This window comes from Cololabis saira, unplaced genomic scaffold (assembly GCF_033807715.1).
Source record: "Cololabis saira isolate AMF1-May2022 unplaced genomic scaffold, fColSai1.1 scf142, whole genome shotgun sequence".
NCBI lineage: Eukaryota > Metazoa > Chordata > Actinopteri > Beloniformes > Belonidae > Cololabis > Cololabis saira.
Genome location: NW_026906306.1, coordinates 62,352 through 78,258, shown reverse-complemented (window position 1 = coordinate 78,258; position 15,907 = coordinate 62,352). Strand labels below are relative to the sequence as shown.

General features: G+C 50.2%; 20 non-coding genes and 2 pseudogenes across 20 annotated transcripts; all 22 read right to left on the bottom strand.

The window, feature by feature from the left end:
- Window positions 1-1,631: 1,631 nt before the first annotated feature.
- Window positions 1,632-1,747, bottom strand: LOC133439122 (U5 spliceosomal RNA). Its single transcript, XR_009781947.1, has one exon. It is a non-coding gene; the product is annotated as a U5 spliceosomal RNA (small nuclear RNA).
- Window positions 1,748-2,075: 328 nt separating this feature from the next.
- LOC133439136 (U2 spliceosomal RNA) lies at window positions 2,076-2,266 on the bottom strand. The gene has a single exon (XR_009781960.1). It is a non-coding gene; the product is annotated as a U2 spliceosomal RNA (small nuclear RNA).
- Window positions 2,267-2,560: 294 nt separating this feature from the next.
- LOC133439124 (U5 spliceosomal RNA) lies at window positions 2,561-2,676 on the bottom strand. The gene has a single exon (XR_009781949.1). It is a non-coding gene; the product is annotated as a U5 spliceosomal RNA (small nuclear RNA).
- A 328-nt stretch (window positions 2,677-3,004) lies between these two features.
- LOC133439173 (U2 spliceosomal RNA) lies at window positions 3,005-3,195 on the bottom strand. Its single transcript, XR_009781997.1, has one exon. It is a non-coding gene; the product is annotated as a U2 spliceosomal RNA (small nuclear RNA).
- A 294-nt stretch (window positions 3,196-3,489) lies between these two features.
- LOC133439119 (U5 spliceosomal RNA) lies at window positions 3,490-3,605 on the bottom strand. The gene has a single exon (XR_009781944.1). It is a non-coding gene; the product is annotated as a U5 spliceosomal RNA (small nuclear RNA).
- A 328-nt stretch (window positions 3,606-3,933) lies between these two features.
- Window positions 3,934-4,124, bottom strand: LOC133439062 (U2 spliceosomal RNA). The gene has a single exon (XR_009781891.1). It is a non-coding gene; the product is annotated as a U2 spliceosomal RNA (small nuclear RNA).
- Window positions 4,125-4,426: 302 nt separating this feature from the next.
- Window positions 4,427-4,542, bottom strand: LOC133439118 (U5 spliceosomal RNA). Its single transcript, XR_009781943.1, has one exon. It is a non-coding gene; the product is annotated as a U5 spliceosomal RNA (small nuclear RNA).
- A 321-nt stretch (window positions 4,543-4,863) lies between these two features.
- On the bottom strand, window positions 4,864-5,054 carry LOC133439163 (U2 spliceosomal RNA). Its single transcript, XR_009781987.1, has one exon. It is a non-coding gene; the product is annotated as a U2 spliceosomal RNA (small nuclear RNA).
- A 302-nt stretch (window positions 5,055-5,356) lies between these two features.
- Window positions 5,357-5,472, bottom strand: LOC133439117 (U5 spliceosomal RNA). Its single transcript, XR_009781942.1, has one exon. It is a non-coding gene; the product is annotated as a U5 spliceosomal RNA (small nuclear RNA).
- A 321-nt stretch (window positions 5,473-5,793) lies between these two features.
- Window positions 5,794-5,984, bottom strand: LOC133439162 (U2 spliceosomal RNA). Its single transcript, XR_009781986.1, has one exon. It is a non-coding gene; the product is annotated as a U2 spliceosomal RNA (small nuclear RNA).
- A 302-nt stretch (window positions 5,985-6,286) lies between these two features.
- Window positions 6,287-6,402, bottom strand: LOC133439116 (U5 spliceosomal RNA). The gene has a single exon (XR_009781941.1). It is a non-coding gene; the product is annotated as a U5 spliceosomal RNA (small nuclear RNA).
- A 321-nt stretch (window positions 6,403-6,723) lies between these two features.
- Window positions 6,724-6,914, bottom strand: LOC133439161 (U2 spliceosomal RNA). Its single transcript, XR_009781985.1, has one exon. It is a non-coding gene; the product is annotated as a U2 spliceosomal RNA (small nuclear RNA).
- Window positions 6,915-7,216: 302 nt separating this feature from the next.
- On the bottom strand, window positions 7,217-7,332 carry LOC133439115 (U5 spliceosomal RNA). Its single transcript, XR_009781940.1, has one exon. It is a non-coding gene; the product is annotated as a U5 spliceosomal RNA (small nuclear RNA).
- A 321-nt stretch (window positions 7,333-7,653) lies between these two features.
- Window positions 7,654-7,827, bottom strand: LOC133439069 (U2 spliceosomal RNA; annotated as a pseudogene).
- A 3,152-nt stretch (window positions 7,828-10,979) lies between these two features.
- On the bottom strand, window positions 10,980-11,095 carry LOC133439114 (U5 spliceosomal RNA). The gene has a single exon (XR_009781939.1). It is a non-coding gene; the product is annotated as a U5 spliceosomal RNA (small nuclear RNA).
- Window positions 11,096-11,416: 321 nt separating this feature from the next.
- On the bottom strand, window positions 11,417-11,607 carry LOC133439160 (U2 spliceosomal RNA). Its single transcript, XR_009781984.1, has one exon. It is a non-coding gene; the product is annotated as a U2 spliceosomal RNA (small nuclear RNA).
- Window positions 11,608-11,909: 302 nt separating this feature from the next.
- Window positions 11,910-12,025, bottom strand: LOC133439113 (U5 spliceosomal RNA). Its single transcript, XR_009781938.1, has one exon. It is a non-coding gene; the product is annotated as a U5 spliceosomal RNA (small nuclear RNA).
- Window positions 12,026-12,346: 321 nt separating this feature from the next.
- Window positions 12,347-12,537, bottom strand: LOC133439159 (U2 spliceosomal RNA). Its single transcript, XR_009781983.1, has one exon. It is a non-coding gene; the product is annotated as a U2 spliceosomal RNA (small nuclear RNA).
- A 302-nt stretch (window positions 12,538-12,839) lies between these two features.
- On the bottom strand, window positions 12,840-12,955 carry LOC133439111 (U5 spliceosomal RNA). The gene has a single exon (XR_009781936.1). It is a non-coding gene; the product is annotated as a U5 spliceosomal RNA (small nuclear RNA).
- A 321-nt stretch (window positions 12,956-13,276) lies between these two features.
- Window positions 13,277-13,467, bottom strand: LOC133439157 (U2 spliceosomal RNA). Its single transcript, XR_009781981.1, has one exon. It is a non-coding gene; the product is annotated as a U2 spliceosomal RNA (small nuclear RNA).
- Window positions 13,468-13,769: 302 nt separating this feature from the next.
- Window positions 13,770-13,885, bottom strand: LOC133439110 (U5 spliceosomal RNA). The gene has a single exon (XR_009781935.1). It is a non-coding gene; the product is annotated as a U5 spliceosomal RNA (small nuclear RNA).
- A 321-nt stretch (window positions 13,886-14,206) lies between these two features.
- Window positions 14,207-14,380, bottom strand: LOC133439067 (U2 spliceosomal RNA; annotated as a pseudogene).
- Window positions 14,381-15,907: the final 1,527 nt, after the last annotated feature.

Genomic DNA, 15,907 nt, shown 5'->3' with positions numbered 1-15,907 from the left:
CTGATGCAGGCCTCTTGGTTTGCTGGGCCCCGGGGAGGGAGGCATCATCGCTATCATCCTGTGGTTGGACTTCTCCACATTCTGAACTAGCTCCGCCCTCTGCCTGCATCACATCATCTTCCTCGGAACTCTCCATTGGTGTGAGTGTTGCAGGCCCCTCCCCTGCTCCCGCCTCACCTGATCCCTCTCCTCCAATCACAGGATTTGGCGGGATATTTGAATTTTCCTGCCCAGCTTCTTCAATTAGCTCAATTACCGGTTCCTCTCGTCCATTTTGTTTGTCCTTTTCTGTGTCCTTTCCCTTCGCAGCCTTCAGTTTGTTGGCAAAAGATTTTGGGCAATCTCTGAAGAGGTGGTTTGTCTCCCCACAAAGATTGCACTTTCTGCCATTGGTGCACTCCTCAAAGGTGTGCCCAATTTCTCTGCATTTTCCACATACTACCTGCTTACACGCTTCTGCAAGATGCCCATGCTCGCCACACTTGCGGCAAAGCTTGGGCTGACCCTGGTAATAAATATAGCCCCTGTTGTTCCCCAGAACTATCACTGATGGCAGATGTTTCAGGCCTTGAAAGCCCTGGGGGTCTTGCCATTGTTGGATGGGGACCCTCCAGGCACAGTTCCAAATGCCATCCTCATCTCTCACTTTGATAGCCTGGCTTTTAACAGTGCAATATCTCCCCAGCCATAAACAAATGTCATCTGCATTGACAGTTTCATTGAACATTCTGACAATAACCGTTTTCAAGGTATTGTCAGTCAGTTTCTCAACTTCAAATGCATCAAACTGGGGTTTCACATTTTCAAAGCGTGTCCAAAACTCTTTTAGTAGCATGGCAGTACGGAAACTAAGGTCAAAGCCTTTGTTAAAGGGTAGGGTCAAAATGCAATTTAACTGCTCCGGGGTAAAACCCAAGGCTTTCTGGACAAGTCTCCTGGAGAAGTCTAACCTCGACATCTCCAGGAGCTTTCCATCCAAAACCTTAAGGTTGAATCGGACACTGTGGTGCCTCCGCATGCCGGCATGGCTAGCCGACATGGTGGAGGCACCACCTGTGAAAAGGCTCAAACGAACTAAAACCTTTAAAAAGAATAAAAGCCCTAAAACAATAGACAATAAAATATACAATAAGTGAATGGAACAAACACTTACCTTTCACCACGACAGTGATTTCCTGGCTGTGAAGATCTAGCAACTATAATCAGTTGAAGCACTTCACATAAGGAACAAAGAAATAGTCTCCCCAATGATAGTAGAAACCAATGCCACAACAGGCAAGGATTCCCACTAACGGCAGGAGGCGATCGCAGTCTTAGCCAAAAGGCCGAGAAGCGATAACTCCAAAGTGTTGCTTGACCGCAGCACCTTCCTGGCACGGCGTGCACTTGTGTCGGTTCCCTTTTTCCCAAACGCCTAGATGGCCGGCTCCCTTTGCAGCTCCGCCCTCTGACACGCACCTGTAGCAGGCTCACCTGAGGAAATGGTTGAAGTGGAAATGAAATAACAAAAAGGAAAGGAAAGAACTGGAGAACAAGACACAGACAGCAACATCAGCTTGCCCTGAGATTTCAGTGGGCAAACTCAGACTGACCTCTTGGTCACAGCTTTTTCTTTTGCACAGTCTCAAAAAAGCTCAGCCGTTAGACCGAGCCCCCAAAAATATGGTCAACTCATTGACGTTACTCTCCACGGAAGTCTTTAGTAAAAGGCGAAAGACTTGTGCGTTATGAAGAGAAACACGAGCAAGTACGGAAAAGTGCACGGGAGCGGCAGCCTAGGCACGTGAGCCGCGTCACTGTACTCCTGGTGAGCTCTACGGATCCCCGGGGCCACGCCTCTTCGGCCTGACATCGTCCTATTATCGAAGGCCTGGCCGGCCTCAGGCGCAGGACAGAGATTTGCTCCTCCCCCTTCGGTGGCACCACCAGGGCCGTATTACACGTTTGTGACGTCGCCTCTTCTTTTTCTTCAAGCTGAAGCTGCAAGGAACAACACCGCCTGAGGCAAGGCTCGGTGCTCCTCAGCTGCTGAGCCACTGCGTTATTTTATTATTTTTTTACAAGAGAAAGAAAGCGAAGCGTGCACCGTTCCCGGCGGCACTGCAGTACCGGGGCGATGCTTGGAGTGAACGGAGCTAGCTCCTTTTTCAACTCCCGCTGCCAAAAATCGGCTTAATATGTTGTCCTCATATAGAGGACATATCAGATATTAAACTGATAAGAACAGATACTACACTTGATCTTAGCCAAAAGGCCGAGAAGCGATAACTCCAAAGTGTTGCTTGACCGCAGCACCTTCCTGGCACGGCGTGCACTTGTGTCGGTTCCCTTTTTCCCAAACGCCTAGATGGCCGGCTCCCTTTGCAGCTCCGCCCTCTGACACGCACCTGTAGCAGGCTCACCTGAGGAAATGGTTGAAGTGGAAATGAAATAACAAAAAGGAAAGGAAAGAACTGGAGAACAAGACACAGACAGCAACATCAGCTTGCCCTGAGATTTCAGTGGGCAAACTCAGACTGACCTCTTGGTCACAGCTTTTTCTTTTGCACAGTCTCAAAAAAGCTCGGCCGTTAGACCGAGCCCCCAAAAATATGGTCAACTCATTGACATTACTCTCCACGGAAGTCTTTAGTAAAAGGCGAAAGACTTGTGCGTTATGAAGAGAAACACGAGCAAGTACGGAAAAGTGCACGGGAGCGGCAGCCTAGGCACGTGAGCCGCGTCACTGTACTCCTGGTGAGCTCTACGGATCCCCGGGGCCACGCCTCTTCGGCCTGACATCGTCCTATTATCGAAGGCCTGGCCGGCCTCAGGCGCAGGACAGAGATTTGCTCCCCCCCCTTCGGTGGCACCACCAGGGCCGTATTACACGTTTGTGACGTCGCCTCTTCTTTTTCTTCAAGCTGAAGCTGCAAGGAACAACACCGCCTGAGGCAAGGCTCGGTGCTCCTCAGCTGCTGAGCCACTGCGTTATTTTATTATTTTTTTACAAGAGAAAGAAAGCGAAGCGTGCACCATTCCCGGCGGCACTGCAGTACCGGGGCGATGCTTGGAGTGAACGGAGCTAGCTCTTTTTTCAACTCCCGCTGCCAAAAATCGGCTTAATATGTTGTCCTCATATAGAGGACATATCAGATATTAAACTGATAAGAACAGATACTACACTTGATCTTAGCCAAAAGGCCGAGAAGCGATAACTCCAAAGTGTTGCTTGACCGCAGCACCTTCCTGGCACGGCGTGCACTTGTGTCGGTTCCCTTTTTCCCAAACGCCTAGATGGCCGGCTCCCTTTGCAGCTCCGCCCTCTGACACGCACCTGTAGCAGGCTCACCTGAGGAAATGGTTGAAGTGGAAATGAAATAACAAAAAGGAAAGGAAAGAACTGGAGAACAAGACACAGACAGCAACATCAGCTTGCCCTGAGATTTCAGTGGGCAAACTCAGACTGACCTCTTGGTCACAGCTTTTTCTTTTGCACAGTCTCAAAAAAGCTCGGCCGTTAGACCGAGCCCCCAAAAATATGGTCAACTCATTGACGTTACTCTCCACGGAAGTCTTTAGTAAAAGGCGAAAGACTTGTGCGTTATGAAGAGAAACACGAGCAAGTACGGAAAAGTGCACGGGAGCGGCAGCCTAGGCACGTGAGCCGCGTCACTGTACTCCTGGTGAGCTCTACGGATCCCCGGGGCCACGCCTCTTCGGCCTGACATCGTCCTATTATCGAAGGCCTGGCCGGCCTCAGGCGCAGGACAGAGATTTGCTCCTCCCCCTTCGGTGGCACCACCAGGGCCGTATTACACGTTTGTGACGTCGCCTCTTCTTTTTCTTCAAGCTGAAGCTGCAAGGAACAACACCGCCTGAGGCAAGGCTCGGTGCTCCTCAGCTGCTGAGCCACTGCGTTATTTTATTATTTTTTTACAAGAGAAAGAAAGCGAAGCGTGCACCGTTCCCGGCGGCACTGCAGTACCGGGGCGATGCTTGGAGTGAACGGAGCTAGCTCCTTTTTCAACTCCCGCTGCCAAAAATCGGCTTAATATGTTGTCCTCATATAGAGGACATATCAGATATTAAACTGATAAGAACAGATACTACACTTGATCTTAGCCAAAAGGCCGAGAAGCGATAACTCCAAAGTGTTGCTTGACCGCAGCACCTTCCTGGCACGGCGTGCACTTGTGTCGGTTGCCTTTGTCCCAAACGCCTAGATGGCCGGCTCCCTTTGCAGCTCCGCCCTCTGACACGCACCTGTAGCAGGCTCACCTGAGGAAATGGTTGAAGTGGAAATGAAATAACAAAAAGGAAAGGAAAGAACTGAAGAACAAGACACAGACAGCAACATCGCAACATCAGCTTGCCCTGAGATTTCAGTGGGCAAACTCAGACTGACCTCTTGGTCACAGCTTTTTCTTTTGTACAGTCTCAAAAAAGCTCGGCCGTTAGACCGAGCCCCCAAAAATATGGTCAACTCATTGACGTTACTCTCCACGGAAGTCTTTAGTAAAAGGCGAAAGACTTGTGCGTTATGAAGAGAAACACGAGCAAGTACGGAAAAGAGCACGGGAGCGGCAGCCTAGGCACGTGAGCCGCGTCACTGTACTCCTGGTGAGCTCTACGGATCCCCGGGTCCACGCCTCTTCGGCCTGACATTGTCCTATTATCGAAGGCCTGGCCGGCCTCAGGCGCAGGACAGAGATTTGCTCCTCCCCCTTCGGTGGCACCACCAGGGCCGTATTACACGTTTGTGACGTCGCCTCTTCTTTTTTCTTCAAGCTGAAGCTGCAAGGAACAACACCGCCTGAGGCAAGGCTCGGCGCTCCTCAGCTGCTGAGCCACCGCGTTATTTTTTTACAAGAGAAAGAAAGCGAAGCGTGCACCATTCCCGGCGGCACTGCAGTACCGGGGCGATGCTTGGAGTGAACGGAGCTAGCTCCTTTTTCAACTCCCGCTGCCAAAAATCGGCTTAATATGTTGTCCTCATATAGAGGACATATCAGATATTAAACTGATAAGAACAGATACTACACTTGATCTTAGCCAAAAGGCCGAGAAGCGATAACTCCAAAGTGTTGCTTGACCGCAGTACCTTCCTGGCACGGCGTGCACTTGTGTCGGTTGCCTTTGTCCCAAACGCCTAGATGGCCGGCTCCCTTTGCAGCTCCGCCCTCTGACACGCACCTGTAGCAGGCTCACCTGAGGAAATGGTTGAAGTGGAAATGAAATAACAAAAAGGAAAGGAAAGAACTGAAGAACAAGACACAGACAGCAACATCGCAACATCAGCTTGCCCTGAGATTTCAGTGGGCAAACTCAGACTGACCTCTTGGTCACAGCTTTTTCTTTTGTACAGTCTCAAAAAAGCTCGGCCGTTAGACCGAGCCCCCAAAAATATGGTCAACTCATTGACGTTACTCTCCACGGAAGTCTTTAGTAAAAGGCGAAAGACTTGTGCGTTATGAAGAGAAACACGAGCAAGTACGGAAAAGAGCACGGGAGCGGCAGCCTAGGCACGTGAGCCGCGTCACTGTACTCCTGGTGAGCTCTACGGATCCCCGGGTCCACGCCTCTTCGGCCTGACATTGTCCTATTATCGAAGGCCTGGCCGGCCTCAGGCGCAGGACAGAGATTTGCTCCTCCCCCTTCGGTGGCACCACCAGGGCCGTATTACACGTTTGTGACGTCGCCTCTTCTTTTTTCTTCAAGCTGAAGCTGCAAGGAACAACACCGCCTGAGGCAAGGCTCGGCGCTCCTCAGCTGCTGAGCCACCGCGTTATTTTTTTACAAGAGAAAGAAAGCGAAGCGTGCACCATTCCCGGCGGCACTGCAGTACCGGGGCGATGCTTGGAGTGAACGGAGCTAGCTCCTTTTTCAACTCCCGCTGCCAAAAATCGGCTTAATATGTTGTCCTCATATAGAGGACATATCAGATATTAAACTGATAAGAACAGATACTACACTTGATCTTAGCCAAAAGGCCGAGAAGCGATAACTCCAAAGTGTTGCTTGACCGCAGCACCTTCCTGGCACGGCGTGCACTTGTGTCGGTTGCCTTTGTCCCAAACGCCTAGATGGCCGGCTCCCTTTGCAGCTCCGCCCTCTGACACGCACCTGTAGCAGGCTCACCTGAGGAAATGGTTGAAGTGGAAATGAAATAACAAAAAGGAAAGGAAAGAACTGAAGAACAAGACACAGACAGCAACATCGCAACATCAGCTTGCCCTGAGATTTCAGTGGGCAAACTCAGACTGACCTCTTGGTCACAGCTTTTTCTTTTGTACAGTCTCAAAAAAGCTCGGCCGTTAGACCGAGCCCCCAAAAATATGGTCAACTCATTGACGTTACTCTCCACGGAAGTCTTTAGTAAAAGGCGAAAGACTTGTGCGTTATGAAGAGAAACACGAGCAAGTACGGAAAAGAGCACGGGAGCGGCAGCCTAGGCACGTGAGCCGCGTCACTGTACTCCTGGTGAGCTCTACGGATCCCCGGGTCCACGCCTCTTCGGCCTGACATTGTCCTATTATCGAAGGCCTGGCCGGCCTCAGGCGCAGGACAGAGATTTGCTCCTCCCCCTTCGGTGGCACCACCAGGGCCGTATTACACGTTTGTGACGTCGCCTCTTCTTTTTTCTTCAAGCTGAAGCTGCAAGGAACAACACCGCCTGAGGCAAGGCTCGGCGCTCCTCAGCTGCTGAGCCACCGCGTTATTTTTTTACAAGAGAAAGAAAGCGAAGCGTGCACCATTCCCGGCGGCACTGCAGTACCGGGGCGATGCTTGGAGTGAACGGAGCTAGCTCCTTTTTCAACTCCCGCTGCCAAAAATCGGCTTAATATGTTGTCCTCATATAGAGGACATATCAGATATTAAACTGATAAGAACAGATACTACACTTGATCTTAGCCAAAAGGCCGAGAAGCGATAACTCCAAAGTGTTGCTTGACCGCAGCACCTTCCTGGCACGGCGTGCACTTGTGTCGGTTGCCTTTGTCCCAAACGCCTAGATGGCCGGCTCCCTTTGCAGCTCCGCCCTCTGACACGCACCTGTAGCAGGCTCACCTGAGGAAATGGTTGAAGTGGAAATGAAATAACAAAAAGGAAAGGAAAGAACTGAAGAACAAGACACAGACAGCAACATCGCAACATCAGCTTGCCCTGAGATTTCAGTGGGCAAACTCAGACTGACCTCTTGGTCACAGCTTTTTCTTTTGTACAGTCTCAAAAAAGCTCGGCCGTTAGACCGAGCCCCCAAAAATATGGTCAACTCATTGACGTTACTCTCCACGGAAGTCTTTAGTAAAAGGCGAAAGACTTGTGCGTTATGAAGAGAAACACGAGCAAGTACGGAAAAGAGCACGGGAGCGGCAGCCTAGGCACGTGAGCCGCGTCACTGTACTCCTGGTGAGCTCTACGGATCCCCGGGTCCACGCCTCTTCGGCCTGACATTGTCCTATTATCGAAGGCCTGGCCGGCCTCAGGCGCAGGACAGAGATTTGCTCCTCCCCCTTCGGTGGCACCACCAGGGCCGTATTACACGTTTGTGACGTCGCCTCTTCTTTTTTCTTCAAGCTGAAGCTGCAAGGAACAACACCGCCTGAGGCAAGGCTCGGCGCTCCTCAGCTGCTGAGCCACCGCGTTATTTTTTTACAAGAGAAAGAAAGCGAAGCGTGCACCATTCCCGGCGGCACTGCAGTACCGGGGCGATGCTTGGAGTGAACGGAGCTAGCTCCTTTTTCAACTCCCGCTGCCAAAAATCGGCTTAATGTGTTGTCCTCATATAGAGGACATATCAGATATTAAACTGATAAGAACAGATTTTTTCTTTCGAAAAGATTTATTGATACTGGATCATTGGATCATCACAACATAAGCTTCCAATATTAACATTACAATTTTACAACTTACATATCACTATTACATGCAACAATTTAATAAATTAGCGACCTTAAAACCTGTTTTTCAAACAATTGTAAATGGTAAAAAGGATAAAATCAACATTTCCTTGTGTAAAAGGCTTATGTTCCAGTGTGAGTGACTGCGTTCAATGTCCATGTTCAGTAAAAAGGAGTGCATTAAATAAAATGTGTCCAATTCCCTCGTTGTACAGAAGCGGGGTGAGTCCCTACCAAGGATGACTCATTCCGCCGCCCCAAACAGTAGCTCTCTCGGGTTCCTGTCCCAGTGCTCAGAGGGGATCCCCCCCTGCTGCTCCTTCCCACCAGCCTCGCCCGGAGAGCCAGGCCGTTGCTGCTTTGACCTTTCTGTGTGTTGCTCCGGCTCCTTCGTCCGAATGGGCACAGAGGCGATGCTTCTTTGTGGCTGTATCCTAGGCCTACCGCCTGCAGCACCGGCCAGTTGGACCATTGCTGCGGCCATCTGGAGTACAGCCACGGGGGAATCTGCTTGTGCTTTCTTACCAGCAAGTTCCTGGAGGTCCACATAGCGTCTTTGCTGGCGGTCAGGGCGAGCCACTGTTTGGCAAAGTATTTTCCTTTCAGGTTAACCCTCTGGCTCACCCCATACAGCACTAGCTGTGCTGTTAGGACCTCCCTTGCTGGTAAGTACGGGAATTACAAGGAGCTGGCCATTGCCCACTGGTCTACGGCAGCGCTGCACTCCCAGAACAGGTGCCTCACCGACTCAGGTGCGCTACAACCTTGTCGGGGGCAGTTGGAGATCGCCGACATTCCTCGGGAGTGCATAACGACCTGACCGGGAGGATCTCATGAGCCATCATCGATGACAGGTACCGGAGTCTGTTTGGGAGGGTGGAACAGTCCACATTGCGCCAAACTATGGAGGGCTCACCAAATGTGAGCCGCCGCACTGGACACACTGGTTTCCGCTCCTGCACAAACGAGGTCAGACAGCGGTGGTTAGATAAAATATGTAACACTCTGGGCTCTAACTCTCGATCTCCATTTCTAAACTTGATTGTTAAAATGAGTGTCATAAGTGTAGTTTAAAAAAAAAAACAAAGCAACAGGTATGAAGTTTTAAAAGACTAAAACTGTCATTTAACACATTATAAAAAAACGTAAGAGGAATCGTTATCCAATTTCATGTGAATTGAGCTCCTCCTTCACTTCTATGGGTGAGAAGTGCAGGGGTCGAGCTCGATTCCCCACTCGGACTCTGGGCGTTGGCCTCTGCTGTAAGGTACAGTTAAGTTTTGTGTCCCTAGGGGTTGATTGCAGAGCTAATGTTAAAAAGGAGACCTCATTTGGGGAATTGGGGGGGAAAACTCTGGGCTCCTCCACAAATGAATTGTCTGAGGATATCCCAGCTTTTCCCCTCTTCTCTGAAACAATTGGCGAATCAGAGGACAATTCTGATGCAGGCCTCTTGGTTTGCTGGGCCCCGGGGAGGGAGGCATCATCGCTATCATCCTGTGGTTGGACTTCTCCACATTCTGAACTAGCTCCGCCCTCTGCCTGCATCACATCATCTTCCTCAGAACTCTCCATTGGTGTGAGTGTTGCAGGCCCCTCCCCTGCTCCCGCCTCACCTGATCCCTCTCCTCCAATCACAGGATTTGGCGGGAGATTTGAATTTTCCTGCCCAGCTTCTTCAATTAGCTCAATTACCGGTTCCTCTCGTCCGTTTTGTTTGTCCTTTTCTGCGTCCTTTCCCTTCGCAGCTTTCAGTTTGTTGGCAAAAGATTTTGGGCAATCTCTGAAGAGGTGGTTTGTCTCCCCACAAAGATTGCACTTTCTGCCATTGGTGCACTCCTCAAAGGTGTGCCCAATTTCTCTGCATTTCCCACATATTACCTGCTTACACGCTTCTGCAAGATGCCCATGCTCGCCACACTTGCGGCAAAGCTTGGGCTGACCCTGATAGTGAATATAGCCCCTGTTGTTACCCAGAACTACCACTGATGGCAGATGTTTCAGGCCTTGAAAGCCCTGAGGGTCTTGCCATTGTTGGATGGGGACCCTCCAGGCACAGTTCCAAATGCCATCTTCATCTCTCACTTTGATAGCCTGGCTTTTAACAGTGCAATATCTCCCCAACCATAAACAAATGTCATCTGCATTGACAGTTTCATTGAACATTCTGACAATAACCGTTTTCAAGGTATTGTCAGTCAGTTTCTCAACTTCAAATGCATCAAACTGGGGTTTCACATTTTCAAAGCGTGTCCAAAACTCTTTTAGTAGCATGGTAGTACGGAAACTAAGGTCAAAGCCTTTGTTAAAGGGTAGGGTCAAAATGCAATTTAACTGTTCCGGGCTAAAACCCAAGGCTTTCTGGACAAGTCTCCTGGAGAAGTCTAACCTCGACATCTCCAGGAGCTTTCCATCCACAACCTTAAGGTTGAATCGGACACTGTGGTGCCTCCGCATGCCGGCATGGCTAGCCGACATGGTGGAGGCACCACCTGTGAAAAGGCTCAAAAGAACTAAAACCTTTAAAAAGCAATAAAAGCCCTAAAACTGTAATACTAAAACAAATAGACAATAAAATATACAATAAGTGAAGGGACAACACTTACCTTACATCACGACAATGATTTCCTGGCTGTGAAGATCTAGCAACTATACTCAGTTGAAGCACTTCACATGAGGAAAAAAAAAGAGAATAGTCTCCCCAAAGAAAGAGGGAACCAATGCCACAACAGGCAAGGATTCCCACTAACAGCAGGAGGCGATCGCAGTCTTAGCCAAAAGGCCGAGAAGCGATAACTCCAAAGTGTTGCTTGACCGCAGCACCTTCCTGGCACGGCGTGCACTTGTGTCGGTTGCCTTTGTCCCAAACGCCTAGATGGCCGGCTCCCTTTGCAGCTCCGCCCTCTGACACGCACCTGTAGCAGGCTCACCTGAGGAAATGGTTGAAGTGGAAATGAAATAACAAAAAGGAAAGGAAAGAACTGAAGAACAAGACACAGACAGCAACATCGCAACATCAGCTTGCCCTGAGATTTCAGTGGGCAAACTCAGACTGACCTCTTGGTCACAGCTTTTTCTTTTGTACAGTCTCAAAAAAGCTCGGCCGTTAGACCGAGCCCCCAAAAATATGGTCAACTCATTGACGTTACTCTCCACGGAAGTCTTTAGTAAAAGGCGAAAGACTTGTGCGTTATGAAGAGAAACACGAGCAAGTACGGAAAAGAGCACGGGAGCGGCAGCCTAGGCACGTGAGCCGCGTCACTGTACTCCTGGTGAGCTCTACGGATCCCCGGGTCCACGCCTCTTCGGCCTGACATTGTCCTATTATCGAAGGCCTGGCCGGCCTCAGGCGCAGGACAGAGATTTGCTCCTCCCCCTTCGGTGGCACCACCAGGGCCGTATTACACGTTTGTGACGTCGCCTCTTCTTTTTTCTTCAAGCTGAAGCTGCAAGGAACAACACCGCCTGAGGCAAGGCTCGGCGCTCCTCAGCTGCTGAGCCACCACGTTATTTTTTTACAAGAGAAAGAAAGCGAAGCGTGCACCATTCCCGGCGGCACTGCAGTACCGGGGCGATGCTTGGAGTGAACGGAGCTAGCTCCTTTTTCAACTCCCGCTGCCAAAAATCGGCTTAATATGTTGTCCTCATATAGAGGACATATCAGATATTAAACTGATAAGAACAGATACTACACTTGATCTTAGCCAAAAGGCCGAGAAGCGATAACTCCAAAGTGTTGCTTGACCGCAGTACCTTCCTGGCACGGCGTGCACTTGTGTCGGTTGCCTTTGTCCCAAACGCCTAGATGGCCGGCTCCCTTTGCAGCTCCGCCCTCTGACACGCACCTGTAGCAGGCTCACCTGAGGAAATGGTTGAAGTGGAAATGAAATAACAAAAAGGAAAGGAAAGAACTGAAGAACAAGACACAGACAGCAACATCGCAACATCAGCTTGCCCTGAGATTTCAGTGGGCAAACTCAGACTGACCTCTTGGTCACAGCTTTTTCTTTTGTACAGTCTCAAAAAAGCTCGGCCGTTAGACCGAGCCCCCAAAAATATGGTCAACTCATTGACGTTACTCTCCACGGAAGTCTTTAGTAAAAGGCGAAAGACTTGTGCGTTATGAAGAGAAACACGAGCAAGTACGGAAAAGAGCACGGGAGCGGCAGCCTAGGCACGTGAGCCGCGTCACTGTACTCCTGGTGAGCTCTACGGATCCCCGGGTCCACGCCTCTTCGGCCTGACATTGTCCTATTATCGAAGGCCTGGCCGGCCTCAGGCGCAGGACAGAGATTTGCTCCTCCCCCTTCGGTGGCACCACCAGGGCCGTATTACACGTTTGTGACGTCGCCTCTTCTTTTTTCTTCAAGCTGAAGCTGCAAGGAACAACACCGCCTGAGGCAAGGCTCGGCGCTCCTCAGCTGCTGAGCCACCGCGTTATTTTTTTACAAGAGAAAGAAAGCGAAGCGTGCACCATTCCCGGCGGCACTGCAGTACCGGGGCGATGCTTGGAGTGAACGGAGCTAGCTCCTTTTTCAACTCCCGCTGCCAAAAATCGGCTTAATATGTTGTCCTCATATAGAGGACATATCAGATATTAAACTGATAAGAACAGATACTACACTTGATCTTAGCCAAAAGGCCGAGAAGCGATAACTCCAAAGTGTTGCTTGACCGCAGCACCTTCCTGGCACGGCGTGCACTTGTGTCGGTTGCCTTTGTCCCAAACGCCTAGATGGCCGGCTCCCTTTGCAGCTCCGCCCTCTGACACGCACCTGTAGCAGGCTCACCTGAGGAAATGGTTGAAGTGGAAATGAAATAACAAAAAGGAAAGGAAAGAACTGAAGAACAAGACACAGACAGCAACATCGCAACATCAGCTTGCCCTGAGATTTCAGTGGGCAAACTCAGACTGACCTCTTGGTCACAGCTTTTTCTTTTGTACAGTCTCAAAAAAGCTCGGCCGTTAGACCGAGCCCCCAAAAATATGGTCAACTCATTGACGTTACTCTCCACGGAAGTCTTTAGTAAAAGGCGAAAGACTTGTGCGTTATGAAGAGAAACACGAGCAAGTACGGAAAAGAGCACGGGAGCGGCAGCCTAGGCACGTGAGCCGCGTCACTGTACTCCTGGTGAGCTCTACGGATCCCCGGGTCCACGCCTCTTCGGCCTGACATTGTCCTATTATCGAAGGCCTGGCCGGCCTCAGGCGCAGGACAGAGATTTGCTCCTCCCCCTTCGGTGGCACCACCAGGGCCGTATTACACGTTTGTGACGTCGCCTCTTCTTTTTTCTTCAAGCTGAAGCTGCAAGGAACAACACCGCCTGAGGCAAGGCTCGGCGCTCCTCAGCTGCTGAGCCACCGCGTTATTTTTTTACAAGAGAAAGAAAGCGAAGCGTGCACCATTCCCGGCGGCACTGCAGTACCGGGGCGATGCTTGGAGTGAACGGAGCTAGCTCCTTTTTCAACTCCCGCTGCCAAAAATCGGCTTAATATGTTGTCCTCATATAGAGGACATATCAGATATTAAACTGATAAGAACAGATACTACACTTGATCTTAGCCAAAAGGCCGAGAAGCGATAACTCCAAAGTGTTGCTTGACCGCAGCACCTTCCTGGCACGGCGTGCACTTGTGTCGGTTGCCTTTGTCCCAAACGCCTAGATGGCCGGCTCCCTTTGCAGCTCCGCCCTCTGACACGCACCTGTAGCAGGCTCACCTGAGGAAATGGTTGAAGTGGAAATGAAATAACAAAAAGGAAAGGAAAGAACTGAAGAACAAGACACAGACAGCAACATCGCAACATCAGCTTGCCCTGAGATTTCAGTGGGCAAACTCAGACTGACCTCTTGGTCACAGCTTTTTCTTTTGTACAGTCTCAAAAAAGCTCGGCCGTTAGACCGAGCCCCCAAAAATATGGTCAACTCATTGACGTTACTCTCCACGGAAGTCTTTAGTAAAAGGCGAAAGACTTGTGCGTTATGAAGAGAAACACGAGCAAGTACGGAAAAGAGCACGGGAGCGGCAGCCTAGGCACGTGAGCCGCGTCACTGTACTCCTGGTGAGCTCTACGGATCCCCGGGTCCACGCCTCTTCGGCCTGACATTGTCCTATTATCGAAGGCCTGGCCGGCCTCAGGCGCAGGACAGAGATTTGCTCCTCCCCCTTCGGTGGCACCACCAGGGCCGTATTACACGTTTGTGACGTCGCCTCTTCTTTTTTCTTCAAGCTGAAGCTGCAAGGAACAACACCGCCTGAGGCAAGGCTCGGCGCTCCTCAGCTGCTGAGCCACCGCGTTATTTTTTTACAAGAGAAAGAAAGCGAAGCGTGCACCATTCCCGGCGGCACTGCAGTACCGGGGCGATGCTTGGAGTGAACGGAGCTAGCTCCTTTTTCAACTCCCGCTGCCAAAAATCGGCTTAATGTGTTGTCCTCATATAGAGGACATATCAGATATTAAACTGATAAGAACAGATTTTTTCTTTCGAAAAGATTTATTGATACTGGATCATTGGATCATCACAACATAAGCTTCCAATATTAACATTACAATTTTACAACTTACATATCACTATTACATGCAACAATTTAATAAATTAGCGACCTTAAAACCTGTTTTTCAAACAATTGTAAATGGTAAAAAGGATAAAATCAACATTTCCTTGTGTAAAAGGCTTATGTTCCAGTGTGAGTGACTGCGTTCAATGTCCATGTTCAGTAAAAAGGAGTGCATTAAATAAAATGTGTCCAATTCCCTCGTTGTACAGAAGCGGGGTGAGTCCCTACCAAGGATGACTCATTCCGCCGCCCCAAACAGTAGCTCTCTCGGGTTCCTGTCCCAGTGCTCAGAGGGGATCCCCCCCTGCTGCTCCTTCCCACCAGCCTCGCCCGGAGAGCCAGGCCGTTGCTGCTTTGACCTTTCTGTGTGTTGCTCCGGCTCCTTCGTCCGAATGGGCACAGAGGCGATGCTTCTTTGTGGCTGTATCCTAGGCCTACCGCCTGCAGCACCGGCCAGTTGGACCATTGCTGCGGCCATCTGGAGTACAGCCACGGGGGAATCTGCTTGTGCTTTCTTACCAGCAAGTTCCTGGAGGTCCACATAGCGTCTTTGCTGGCGGTCAGGGCGAGCCACTGTTTGGCAAAGTATTTTCCTTTCAGGTTAACCCTCTGGCTCACCCCATACAGCACTAGCTGTGCTGTTAGGACCTCCCTTGCTGGTAAGTACGGGAATTACAAGGAGCTGGCCATTGCCCACTGGTCTACGGCAGCGCTGCACTCCCAGAACAGGTGCCTCACCGACTCAGGTGCGCTACAACCTTGTCGGGGGCAGTTGGAGATCGCCGACATTCCTCGGGAGTGCATAACGACCTGACCGGGAGGATCTCATGAGCCATCATCGATGACAGGTACCGGAGTCTGTTTGGGAGGGTGGAACAGTCCACATTGCGCCAAACTATGGAGGGCTCACCAAATGTGAGCCGCCGCACTGGACACACTGGTTTCCGCTCCTGCACAAACGAGGTCAGACAGCGGTGGTTAGATAAAATATGTAACACTCTGGGCTCTAACTCTCGATCTCCATTTCTAAACTTGATTGTTAAAATGAGTGTCATAAGTGTAGTTTAAAAAAAAAAACAAAGCAACAGGTATGAAGTTTTAAAAGACTAAAACTGTCATTTAACACATTATAAAAAAACGTAAGAGGAATCGTTATCCAATTTCATGTGAATTGAGCTCCTCCTTCACTTCTATGGGTGAGAAGTGCAGGGGTCGAGCTCGATTCCCCACTCGGACTCTGGGCGTTGGCCTCTGCTGTAAGGTACAGTTAAGTTTTGTGTCCCTAGGGGTTGATTGCAGAGCTAATGTTAAAAAGGAGACCTCATTTGGGGAATTGGGGGGGAAAACTCTGGGCTCCTCCACAAATGAATTGTCTGAGGATATCCCAGCTTTTCCCCTCTTCTCTGAAACAATTGGCGAATCAGAGGACAATTCTGATGCAGGCCTCTTGGTTTGCTGGGCCCCG